The 12,999-nt window shown below is 46.9% G+C and overlaps 2 long non-coding RNA genes across 3 annotated transcripts; one reads left to right on the forward strand and one right to left on the reverse strand.

Moving 5' to 3' along the window:
- Positions 1-1,390: 1,390 nt before the first annotated feature.
- On the reverse strand, positions 1,391-7,318 carry LOC148055740 (uncharacterized). Of its 2 annotated transcripts, none has more exons than XR_015704868.1 (3): positions 7,073-7,318; positions 5,671-5,789; positions 1,391-2,803 (listed from the first exon to the last, which is right to left on the reverse strand). It is a non-coding gene; the product is annotated as an uncharacterized LOC148055740 (long non-coding RNA). The 2 variants fall into 2 exon arrangements; XR_015704869.1 differs by lacking the exon at positions 1,391-2,803 and adding an exon at positions 4,549-5,572.
- A 2,901-nt stretch (positions 7,319-10,219) lies between these two features.
- On the forward strand, positions 10,220-11,025 carry LOC148055741 (uncharacterized). Its single transcript, XR_015704712.1, has 3 exons — positions 10,220-10,306; positions 10,435-10,564; positions 10,882-11,025. It is a non-coding gene; the product is annotated as an uncharacterized LOC148055741 (long non-coding RNA).
- The last annotated feature ends 1,974 nt before the right edge of the window (positions 11,026-12,999 follow it).

A 12,999-nucleotide genomic window follows, 5' to 3' on the forward strand; every position in this document is an offset into this window, starting at 1 on the left:
AAGGTTAAACTGATTTTTAGATGTAGAATAAGGAAAGGATGTCCCCCTGTCACCCTCCAGTCAGACTGGGGAGAGGACAAGGCTCTTGTCCTTCCTTTTTCTGTAGCATGGAGCATCATCCACATCCTAGGACCCCTGAAGGGACTGAAGACTTGGTCTCCTTTTCCTACATTTCTGGAAGCTCAGAGCATTTTTGGCTCCTGGGCTGAGGTGCTTTCATCATCTAGAGCATGGGTTTGTGGAGGAGAGATGCTAGGAGGGAAGGGTTGTTTAGTGACTATTTAGTGGTTCCCATGGCCAGTAACTTCTTATGCATTTGTGTACAAGTCATGTCCAATATTTCCAGGTCATTCCTTGAGGCTTAGCCACAAAAAGGAAAAGAAATCTTGGCAGAAAAAATAAGAATATGTTGAGGCATGACTAAGGGAGTCATATCTTTATGATTTATAAAGTAGTCCTGAAAGTTTTTTTCTTTTTGTTTATTAAACCGTTTGTTTGTTTTAACTTAACATTATCAGGAATGCGCCAGCTTCCTCTTTACATCTTGTTAGTGGTCAGCCTGGGAAAAAACCCTCAAGAGACTTGGCTTCAGACGGCTCCCAAGGGCTTCAACATCAGCAGCAAAGGAGCTGAATCCTTACTACCTGGGCTGAGGTTAGTTTGTCTTTTTGCCCCAGCTGTCTCTGGTACTCGAGTTACATTTAGCTGTGTTAATTAAAGTATAATAAACTCTAGTCTGACTAAAAATGACTTCCCTTTCAGTTAGGTAGCATTTCTATAATGGCAAGCGACCTCAGCTTCCAATGTTTCTTTCATGGTCTGTACTCTTTAAATAAACAAATAAAGTCACAACAGCAAAACCCATACAAGAAGCAAGCCGTTTACTAAGCTGTTAAAAATCCCACATACGGTTTTACAAGTTTCAGACACTAAGGGTACAGACTCCTGCGTTGTAGGGAGTCAAATGAGGGGGCTGTAAATGGGGTGGGGGCAATAGCATGGTCATTGACCCCAGCTCTGCACCCCCACCAGTGTTAGCTTTACCTGATACCCCGATTTTGAATGCAAAGAGTAGCTGGGAAACACAAATGGAGCCCAGCCCACGGCAACACCACGTACCTGCATTCCTAGCTCTTCCCCACACTGCCCTGAAAGCCTTCATCCTCCAAGGTTGGGAGGCACCTGGCTTTCGGCAGGGGTAGCCAGGGAGGGCGGGCGGGCAGCCAGGAAAGAGCACACACGTGGCAAACCAACCCAAGCCTTTGCAGCCTCCATGTGCCCCAGTGGTTTGCTGCAGGGCCACGGGGGGCTGGAGGAACAGTGAGGAGGGCTCCTGGGCTCTCCAGGCACTAAATCAGCTCTTCCAACAAGTACTGTGCTGCATGCAGTTACCAGGACTTTTTAATTTCCATCTCTTATTGCACATTCTTTTCCCCTTGAATTTTTCTTCCTGTCCCCCAGTCCTCCCACACACACTATGACCTTGGTGCAAAATGAACATGCTTAATCAAAAAGGAAAGAAAAACAAGTGCAGCCTTGTGTCACCACCTGTAAGCTGTCCTGAATATATTACCTGTACGGTGCCAGGCAGTGACGTTCCCAGCCACCGTGAGTGAAGTACAAACACTACTTCACACCAATGGCATGCGCGTAGGAACAAAAAACAACAACAAAATTCCTGTACACATTACTTCAGTCTTGCAGACTTTCTTTTTTCAATGTTATTTTGACTCAATATGGGCATTAGAGGCACACTCTTGATTTATTTTATTATTTCTTCAGATATGCATGCAGTTTGTTGGCTGGTTAAGCCACTTTCTAAAGCTCTTCACACACTTCAAAACAGCTGAACAATACTGCAAAATTATAGGCAAGGCTCCGTGTTGGTTTAAAAGCTAGGAAATATTAGAAGACGGCAAACACCAGATCGTCTCCTTGCCTTCCAGTTTCTGAGCTCTTGAGGTGCGTGCTATCAAATTTCTAAGCTTCCCTGTCACGGTCACAAGGGCTGGAAACTCATTTAGCTTTTGTTTTAATTTTGCGGTTCCCCCTTCTCACTTCAGCAGCTGGGTAGCAGAGCCACACGCGGCTCTTGCTCTGCGAAGGAATTGCACGAGAGTTTAAAACATGGGTAGTTTTTAAAAGACCAACCAAAGTAGTAGTAGTAACATGTCTGGCAGTGATGCCAGGTCACAGGAGGATCATTTTCTCAGCTTATCTAATCAAATGTGTGCCTCACTCATGAGGGCAGCTACTGGTTTTCTAGAGACAGGGGCATTTAGCAGCAAGATGGCATCAAGAAACAGCCGCTTTCCAGCTCCCCTGTCCTCATTTGCCTGCAGAGCAGGCATCCCTCTGCAGAAAGCTTCAGCTTTCTGTTATTTAAAAAGCTAGCGCTGCAGCAGAGAAGTTTTCTAGATTGCATTTAAACTGTTGATACTGCGATAGCCGGTGCCAAACCCCATTGCGAAACAGGCCACCACTAACAATTGCAGAAAGACTTTGAGTCGCCCTAAAGCTTGGACAGTCCTTTGCGTGACAGACAGGCTACGGCCAAGTGGTCCATGCAGTGCATCTGCTCCGTTCTCGGCATCCGCAAGACCTGCCTGGGGGGTAGCCAGCATCTCACTGGCAGCTAGCGAGTGGCTCCGATCTATGAAGAGGCCATGATTTATAGCCTGGACCCCATCAGCCAGGGATGAGGGATTTGGTATCCCATTTCCATTCCTGGGGCACGCAGGCACTGTGCTTGCTACTGTTTAATCTTGCTTCTTGAGGATGTCTGGTAGTTTCAGGTTCAGAACTGTAATAAATTTAAAGGAAAAAAGGCACACTTTGATTATAAAAACACTCATTTTTTGCTTCACAGTTCTAGCTTTTTGTTTTTCAACATATCAGTCTTTCAGGGATCGTATTTTATCACATCTCTCTGCTATTTCCCAAGCCAAGGTTTGGTCAATGAAACATTAGATCATAATGAAATGGCAGTGGTTATGTGCTCAGAAATGCAAGAAGCCTTTTTTACTGTGGTTTTGCTCTTATCCAATTTCAAAGATTCACTAGAAGACTTGTGAAACTAACCCACTCAAAGTGTGAATCAAAAGCTTGCTCTGAGCTCATGAGCTGTGCTTGAGAAGGAAATCTGTCTTTCCTCTGTGCTGAGTCAAGCTATTAACCCACCCAAAACATATGCGCAGGGAATTTACGAAGCACCCACTTACTTCTTACCACGTCTCGCCTTGCTCCTGCAAGTCTAACACAGATAGTGGCTTCCACCCCCTCTCTTCTCCGCCACCCATTTGTTTTTCTCTAACTCCTCTTCGCTCTTTTGCTCTCTTGCAGAGGGGGAAATTCAGCTGCAAGTCAGAGGCAGCTCAATGCCCACATACTTCTGAAGTTTAAGCACTGGCCTTCTGCGCTGACCCCTGTTTCCCCGGCCTCAGAGGCTGCCCAATCTCTCTGCGTAACCCCTTAGTTCGAGTCACTGCAATCAACCCACTTCTCCCCAGTGCGCGGCAAGGGTGAGCCCACCACTCGATTGCTCTCTCAGCCTGGGACCCTCTACCCTGCCTGCAACAAGAGTCAGCACCTTCCTCCAGGATTCCCACTTTATAGCTGTTGTCCAAGGCCAGCAGTTCAGAGCAGTGATGAGCTTTGTCACTTGCAAAGCATTGATCTGCTTGCTATTGCTCCATGGCGGGGGGGGGGGGGGGGGGGGGGGGAGGGAGGCAGCAATAATTATAACTGGTCAACAAACCTCCACGCTTTTCCCAATTGGATGGAAAAAACCCTACTTTTTTTGGCCCAAATTATCACAATTGTGCAAAAAGTGTTTTTTCTTATCAGTGCTTTCCTGAAAGGTTAACATTCAGGGGATGGTTTTCTGTGTGTGACCCCCAAAGCATCAAAAAAAATTTTTTTTTTTTTTTAAAGTTTTTCATAGAAACACCTTCCCCCCCACTTTTCCCCCCCCCCCTTTCCTTTGCATCAGATGAGTTCCACATAGTGTCACATCACAATAACAAAATTATTTGCTGTAAGTGAGGTGAGGCCATGCCTCCTATTTTGTCTCCTAGCAAAGGGCATAGCACTCCATACATATCCAGGGCAGCACTGGGAGTAAGCCACCACAGCTGTGGTCCCAGCTACTTATGAAGGCTTGAGCAACTGGTGACCAGAGCTGAGCAAAATATTTTTTAAATGTGATAAATAATAAAAGTGGAGATGAGAGAGATAATTATTATTTACATATTTGAATACTCCCTCACATCCTTGAAAGTTTGACAAAACAGATTTTAAGAAAATGACTGGGGGGGGGGGAATTTGGGAAAGGCATTGATATATTAAATATAAATCTTTGGTCTGAGCTTGACTTTTGCTGACTCAGAATAAATCATTGGAGGAAAATAAAACCAGCCCCCAAAACATTTTACACCAGGGTTTTGTCTTTTTTTTTTTTTATTGCAGTTCAGCTACCGGATCAAGGATGCATTAGTTACATGTTATTTATACATTTGTAATTAATGGGTATGAGCATTATTAGTGACCTCTTGCATCATCGGCACTACATGCTTTCATATTTAAAGCATATCCGAAGACCTGAATAAGTAGGCAAAGTTGTTTGTTGTAGCAACAGCTCTTTCATTTTTTACCAGAAAAACTCCTCATGGCCTCCAGACACTATATAAACTAGAGAAACCGCTTTGGAGAAGTGGAAGACGCTGATTCAGTTCCCCCCCCCCGCCCCGAGAACGAGAGGGTGAAAATATCCCGTGGTTATTTGGGGAAAACACTAAATTAAACATCTTAAATGTCCATTCAATTAGGCTTGAAGGAAGGTAGCTTACTATTTGAGGGTAATGAGAGTTATTTATAAGGAATTGTCAGTTATATAAATATTCCTGAGCTGTTACACAGACCATTCTCCGTTAATCACTCAGTACTCGTTCAGCTAACTGTTGTAACTACCCGGTGCTACGGTTGTAGCCAGAGATGCATACATTCAGCTACCGGCCAGTTAATCCCATATGTGCACGCTAGCCTCAGTGTTTCCTTATTGCTTTTTCCTGCTGCTCCCATCACCTCATTGCTCGACACACCCTCAGACAGATTTGGCGATGACTGTCTGTTCCTGCTGCTGCACGGGTATTTCGCCTGTGCTTGTCCTTATGGGGAGAATCCAGCCTCGACTAAAACATACAAAAGCCTCCAACAGCGACACTAATTTGTTTATACTCCTTCATTACTTAATGTAAAATGTAAGGCAGCTCATCCACGGCTAAGAGGTTCCAGCTCCCCTTCTCCATGCCACACGCGAGCTTGGCTTTCCATGGGACTCCTTGGGCAAGAAGTGAGCTGATGCTCGAGATTACTGTGAGAGATTGTGGGTTTGCCCGAAAAAGGAGAAGGAGAGGGATTGAAAATCTCCCCTCCCCACCCTAATATATATTTTTTACAGAAAGAGCAGGCCTGGGAAGGCGAAGGGGCTGGCACACAGCAGTTACCCAGCCGTCAGACCGGTGGGAAAGCTCCTCATCTAGCCAAACTCCTCATCCAGCAGTGACCCATTTACCTTCAGGCAGAGAGGGAGATCTCATTAGATACTGTGAGACATCCTGAGACTTTTTTTTCCTCCCCTCTGAAAAGTGATCACAGCCTTAGTCAACTTGCCTGGGTGTTCAGAAGCCGTCTGTTGTGAAAGCTGTATTCTCACCTGCTCCTCTTGCTGTGCTGGGTTTGCACGTCGCAGCGCTGCTTTCTCCCAGAAAGATCAGTAGTTTTGAGGAAATCTGTCACACCAAAGTGGGCTGATAAGCCATTCAGAAGTTTGAAGGTGCTTGTTAGAGCTTTAAGAAAATAAATGTTTCCAACAAATCTAAAAAAAACCCAACCAAATTAAAAAGCCTTGGGCAGCAAGTTCACTGGGCTGGCGAACAAGCAGATGTTTGTGGGGCCCTTTATGTAAATATCATTTACCTTCATTTCTGTAAATCTCTAATCCTTCGTTCCTTTGTTACCTTGCCAAAGGATTTCTCCTGCTAACAGAGCACTTACTTTTAGGTGAACAAATATGCTGCAAGAGTTGTGGCGAGGGGACTGAAACACCAGCAAAAGTCTGCTTGGGAAAAAAGGAGGGAGTGCAGGGGCAAAATGAGGTAATACACCCGCATTTGGGAGAGGAATCATGGAAACAAAGAAGAATTAACCCTTGAGGCTCATTTTAGTAACAAACTAAAGTTTTCCATGGGAGGGAAGCAGGTGATTTGGGCAGCGGGCTGCAGGATGAGCAAGGCAGGTAGCTGGAGAGGAGGGCTGGTGCACAGCCTGGCCATCCCCAGGGACCAGGCAGCAGCTCCTCCACCCCACCTGTGAGCTGCTAGCTGCAGCCCTGGCTCCTAAGGCTGCTTTCCAAAAGGTCCCCTGCTCCCTTAACAGCACACCACACCTGGACTCACTAAACATGAACCCGAAAGTTATAAGGAGAAAAGAGTTTGTGGCTGTACTGATCTGACTGGTTCACATCTTCATTTGGAAGAATATGTTGTTCTTCTGGTGTTAGCGTGCTTGTAGTTAGTTTTTAGTTCCTATTCCTTTGTAACCTTAAAAATAAAGGATCTCTTTCATGGAAGACTGTTGCAGCCAACTCATACCGAGGATATCTAGCATCCACCCAACTCCAACAGAGTTCATGAGCTGAGAAATGTTGTTATACAGCTATGTAACAATTCATCTGAAACCAATAAAGTGCTGCTATGTAGTTTGGGATTTAGCAACCAGGAATCCCATATGATAGTGTGTGTGTAAGGGGAGTCATTTTTCATTGTTTCTTTTCAAATGAAGCCCATGAGCAGCAGAAGTTGGTTTCTGAGGCAGTTTAGGTTGAACAGCTTTAATGCAGATTCAGAGAAGAGACTGCTGGCCACTGAGAACTTTGAAATGTTGAAAGTTTCAGGGTTTTCAATACAAGAACTTAATGGAAAAAAAAAAAAAAAATCCATCTCACTGTACCTGGAGACTTTATCTACCTACCCCAACTATTCAAATTATAAGCAGACTTCAGATAGGGGCTTACCTTAGCAGAGCAGTTGCTAATCCAAATTCTGATAAAGCTCCTCTGTCCCAGTCACTCAAATCCACAAAGATGCTTGCTGATCTCCTCCTCATGGGAATTAATGCTATTAGGTGACTGAAATCATAAAAATCAAATGGAGAACAAAGCCTTGGATATTTCTTTTTGTTTCACCATGCAGAGGGAAAGTACCCCAGAAACAGTAGGCTGAGATTTCTCCTTCAACTTGCATCACAGCAGAACTGCCTACTAAAATCCCCCACAGCAGCCCTGCTCTAGCTCTTCTTAGAGCCTGTGTTGATGATAATGGCTTCTTCAGGTGTCACCAGGAGCCTAATTTAACTAGCAGCACCTTGGTTCTTAACACTGGCCAGGTGGCCTAAGGAAGAAAGGTTCTCATTTTAGGCTGAACCAGAAAAGCAGCTACGTAAATACACCTCTATTTTCACTTGTCACCCAAGTGGTCTCTATAGAACCATAATTTTCATATCAAAAGCCCCTTTTCAGGAAAGAACTGCACCATGGAGAACCACGGCATGTTTTCAAGTCACTTCCCCAGCTGGAGGACACTCACTTGGGAATACGTTCATAAAGCATTTAGCTGCCTTTTTATGGTTTCGAATCCAATCCTGAGATTTTCAGAAACACTTCTCCATAGCTCCTTGTCTTTTACATTCCCTCAGTACCGTATTGCTAAAGCACAGTAGATGCCATCATTGGGCAGCTATTCATATGCACAGCTACCCAAATTCCCTTGGATCCAAGCAGTTTAAGAGCTCAGACCTGGAAAGATTCATGGAGTAAGTGTTCTTCCACCTGCTAGATCTGATCTGGCAGGTGTTCTCCTAACAAGCCAAGCAGATGTGGCTCCACACTGACCACAGCAGGGAGCAGCTTGAGATCCAAGGTCAGGTCCACCCTCTGCCTGACCTAGGACCAGTGGCATAGCAAAGAGGGAGGGTATGGATCTTAGGGAAACGATGAAGGTTTCTTGCCAGTACTTTCCATAAACCGGATTATTTTCAGAAACATACAGAGGTTCATTCGTTATGGGCATGCTGGCTTCATCACAGGTCACTGCAAAGATCCTCTTCCATGTGGGGTCTGAGGATGATCCCAGAGATCACCTTCCAAGAAGTTCCAGATGTCCCCATTGTGGGACAGCTGCTCCAGACCATCAGTTCTCTTCTGCAGGGTTGCCTGCCCCACCGAAAGCAGGTCAGACACGTTGGAGCAAAGACAACTTTCCTTCTTTTAAACCGAATTCGGTTTCATGGCCCTTTTCCAGACTTGCAGTGTCGAAACTATTTTCTCCCCTTTTTTAATTTTATTGCCATATTTGTGCTGCAGGACCAAGAGGACTGAGAAAAAACAGCTGGATTTTATTCTGGGCCTTTTATTCAGAGTAAGTTTTTCAACACAAAACAAACAAACAAACAAAAAAGTCTGCTTGAGTCTTGCTCTATGTATTATGTATGGCTTCCACTCCTTCTCCCTCTGGACAGTAAACTCCCTGAGGCGAAGGCTGGTACGTTCTCTGTGTTTGGGCAGCACGCAGCATATCTGAAGTTTACCATTTTTAAAATACAAAGAAATCCCAGGCACCTGAGGCAAGCAGCTGCCGTACATGCCTGCATGAGTGCGGGCAACTGGCAACTCCGTAGTAAAACCAGCCAGGTTGATTGGAAACTGGCCAGATGGCAGCTCCTGCAAGGTAAAAGGATTAATTATTTGGGGATCATGCCTGGAGAGCAGGCGTGATGAATGCAATATATAATTCCTTGTCACGACTGTGTGTCAGCGCTGGGAAATAAGGAACAGCCAGTACCCTGGGATTCAATCACAGCCATCTTTGCTCTCTCTGGGAAGGCAGCAGGTTTTTTTATAAGGCCCAGAAGACAAAAAAGGTCTCCCTTTTAGCCTGAACCTGTACATGTGAACGGGTATCATCTAGCAGCCTTCGCTTTCCTGCAATTGCATCCATGTCATACATTCTTATTTATTTTATTAAGTATTTCACAACTGTAGCGTTAATTAACTATTTTATCATGCCTGTGTAATTAACCATGTCAAGCCTCAAATATCTACAAGGCTGCTTTGGTTTTTTTCCCTTTCAACTTATCACATAAGATCCTGTCACTGCTTTTTCTGATCGGGTATTTCACTAGATAGCTCTGCTCTTCCTGGCCAAAGAAAACTGCTGGTCAACCTCCATGAGTTCCTAAAATTGTCTGGTCTAATTAAAAGCCATTTGTCTAAGTGGAAAAATCCACTTAGGAGTTTGCTGGAAAAATCCACTTAGGAGTTTGCTGCCAAATGTCCCTCTCAGGGCTCATCTGGGGTTACCTCTTCTGCTATGGTTTAAGGCAGTGGAGGTTTGATCGCCTTCTCTCACCTTGGCCCCGCAAGTGGCCGAGGCTGGAGCTGGCAGGAACATGATTCCCCTGGCATGCCAAGCAGGGAAATTCCTCCGCATGGAGCAAAAACACCTCCCCGGCTTTTGATCTACGTATGCTCGGTCCAGAGACAAAGGCAAACCTCCGACACAGCCCATTCCTCTCGCCGGGCAGTGAGGTCCTGGCTGTGTTCCCATTCAAGCGGCACCAGAGACAGCCTGTTTTTGACAGCTATGCATAAGCACAGTTATTTCTAGCACAGTTTCCCTGAGCTGTGCCAGCCAAGACGTTTTTTTTTTAATATATTTTCAGACCCTAGCTAGCCAAACCGTGCTATATTCTCCACCTAGACATGAGTATAGTGTTACAGACCCTGGCCAAAGCCGTGGGGAGGAGGAAGGATGACCTGAGTTCTTGTATAAGCCACCTCTGTCATAATCTCTGGGGCTTTACCCCCCAGAGCTGGGTTTAACCACATGCGGCAAGAGCGCAGACAGGGCTCCAGCCACTTTGGCCCTGTCGCCAGCACCCCTCCTCGTGCAAAGTGCCACTTTGCTCCTCAGGCGTGGGCGTGATGTGAGCAAAAGCTGTGGTGGAGGTCGATGTTTGCTGAGCAGGGCTACGCGCAAATGCTTGTCGAGCCTGCCCTCCCTCCATCAAACTGCCCTATCCCACAGCAGCGGCCCGGCGGGGCTTGGTGGGGGTGTGCTAAAAGGAAAGAAATGGAGCTCTGTACTTGGCCAGCTGGCTGTGCTTGCCTTTCCCGCCTGTCGTCTCAGTCCGCAGCACCTTGGCTGCCATGGCCCTGGGCACTGGGGCTGCTGCTCTGCTTCTGGCCTTGGTAAGGATATCCTCCCACCCTCACAAAAACACCCTTTGGGGATCTTTGGGCAGGTACATCCCTTGGTGGAATAAAATGTCCTCCTTCAATAAAGCCACCTCCTTTTGGTTTGTCTCATGATTTTTTAGATCCTTCTTTCAGTGACAAAAGGACACATTACTGGATGTCTGTCATTGCGTCACTGCAGGAATACGGTAGAACAAGCCAGGTCCAGCTTCGGACCCTGGATCAAAGGAGTTTCTGACTGGTCCCGTTTTGGTAAGATCTGAGTGCGGGAGAAAGGAGCCCAGATTTTCAGAATGCTTTTGCATTGCAGGGAGCAACCCCACAGAGCCCTCCCCTCAGCCCGTCTAGCCCTCTCCCCATTTATTTACATGTGACTTGTTTAGCTCTAATCTGACACTTTTCTGTTGTGGAGCTGAAGCCAACACATAAATAAGGCAAATAAAACAGGGAGAGTCCTCTAATGCCTCTCTGCAGTGTTGCTCCTCAGAGCTGGACTGGATTTGAGGAGCTCGTTCTTGCCCATTGCTGTTTTCTCACCTGAAACCATAATCCTCTCTTTGTGCTTTCAGTCACTTCCATAGCAACCAGTTGTGATGGCTCCAAGGATTAACGCTTCAGGAAGGAAATAAGCAGTGATGGAAGAAAAAAAAAGACCTGTTTTTTTGCTCTGATCCTGCTTTTATGATGATGGAGAGAACGAATTCAGATAAAATAAAGAGCATTCTTAGCTGAATGTGTAGCCTGTTGCAAAGTTGGGTTTGTTTCCTCTTTTTCTGTGAGTCGTTGTATTCAGGTCTTCTAGCTGAACCAAAGCAATATGAGGAACAGGCTCACCAAGAGCCTGCTCACCTGGCTTGGCTGACCTGTCCAGTTAAATCAATCAGTTCATACGATCAAATTGACTTTCCTCAGAAGGGACCACTAGTCTGGCACTAATGCACCACAAAATATTTGTGCAAATTCCTTGGCAATAAAAACATCCCAAGGAAAGGAGATGGATAATACATGCTCAGTGGTCCCACGGTGAAGCCCAGGAAAATAAACAGAAAAGCCTCTTGAGCTTTTGGCTGGACCAAACTGATAAGTAACTGTTTAAGTAACTGTATTAACTCAGGAGAGAGACCTTTAGAGATCACAAGGAACATCTCATTTCTCTCCGGTGCCTCAGTCAGATCAAGCAACCCAAATATCTGAGGCATAAGAAACAACACGGAGGATACTGCAGGGAAAAAGATGTAGCACGAGCCCATGAGGCAAAGTCTGCCAGAAGGGTATGTGCAGTACAGCTCTCTCAAAGTGCTGCAGGGGCAGCTGAAACAGAGTTAATGATGTATCAGGTCCTGGAGAAACAATGCTAGGGAGAGAGACCCTTCCCCTGAGGAGGATGGGAAAGGGGGGAGTGTGGTGGAAGTCTGTAAGTCACCAGCGGGCTGCATTCGTAGCTGTTCCTCTCCCCATCTCAGAGCCCCAGAGCCAGTGCTGCTGGGAGGGGTAATGCTAGCAGGATCCGGAGCCAAACAGGGAAGAAACCCCCTGCTTCACGGCCGCAGTCCCTCTGCTGCAGATGTGGCCCTGAGGGGCAGCAGCCTGCCTCACGTGGGTCTCTGCAGTGGCTTGTCCCCCTGCTTGCGATGCTGGGCACTGACCATGGCCAGGAGATCAGCACGGAGGGGTTTTTATGCTGCCCTTGTTGTCCTGAAAGGTCTCTGTAATTTTTATCGTTGTTTTCCCAGAAGTGACAACGTGTTCTGGAGCAATGTGCGTTACTTCAGGTTGTCAGTACACCAATTTTTGTCATTGCAGGTGCAGCGACAAATGAAATGGAAAATAAGTTCATTCCTTCAACAGAGTACTATTACTGCTAAGCCTGACTAATCACCCTCTGACCACAGCGGGCAGTCTGCCCGAGGAAGGAGCTCCGAGAGAGGAACGGCAGAGCTCGTATCCTCTCCCCCTTGCTGCCCGAGAAGGAGCAGCCCTGCGGGAGCGGTGCTCTGCCCGCGGCAGGTGCCTGCCTGCTCCAGGGGGAGCGTGCTGGGTCTTGGCCGTCCAAGCCTGCTGCCAGCTCGCAAAGAAGCCGGCTTCTGCACGAGCCTGCGTATTTCATCGCTGTTAATGAATGCTTTTTGAAGGGCACAAAACATCTCTCAGAGAGGAGCCTCACACCAGATCTGTTGTTCTGGTTCAGGGCTATGGAGGAGGCTTGACTTTTTTTGTCTTTTCCTGCATGGAGGTGGTTTGTTGCTAGGACTTCTCTCCAGTGCTGGCCCCATCGGCCACAGCCAGCCTGGATTCGGGGCTGTGGCATGTGCAGGGAGGACAGCGAGGCTGGCTCCCTCTCCCCCAGCAGCCTGCTTTTCTGGGGAGGGTACCCCTCTGCCTGGTGTGGGGGATGTGTACCCCACTGCCTTCCCTAGGACCCCTGAGGAGCTGGGGGACATGCCACCGGCTGGCTCTGGGCTGCCCAAGAAGCCCCCTCCCACCTTCCCTCTGTGTCCACCCAGGAGCCGAGCCAGCAGGAAGAGGCCACGGGTGCACCCCTCAATCACAGCCACATGCCAGCATCCCCGGCGCAAACTTGCTGAAAGCAAGAGGCTCTTTTGGCGCGGGTTGAGAAGAGGAGAAGAGCATGGTGGGTTGATGCCTGCAGCACCGCTCACGATTTCATTGTGACTACCGATTTTGGC

This window comes from Nipponia nippon, unplaced genomic scaffold (assembly GCF_047370975.1).
Source record: "Nipponia nippon isolate SJK-2023a ecotype South Korea unplaced genomic scaffold, ASM4737097v1 scaffold_2, whole genome shotgun sequence".
NCBI classification, from domain to species: domain Eukaryota; kingdom Metazoa; phylum Chordata; class Aves; order Pelecaniformes; family Threskiornithidae; genus Nipponia; species Nipponia nippon.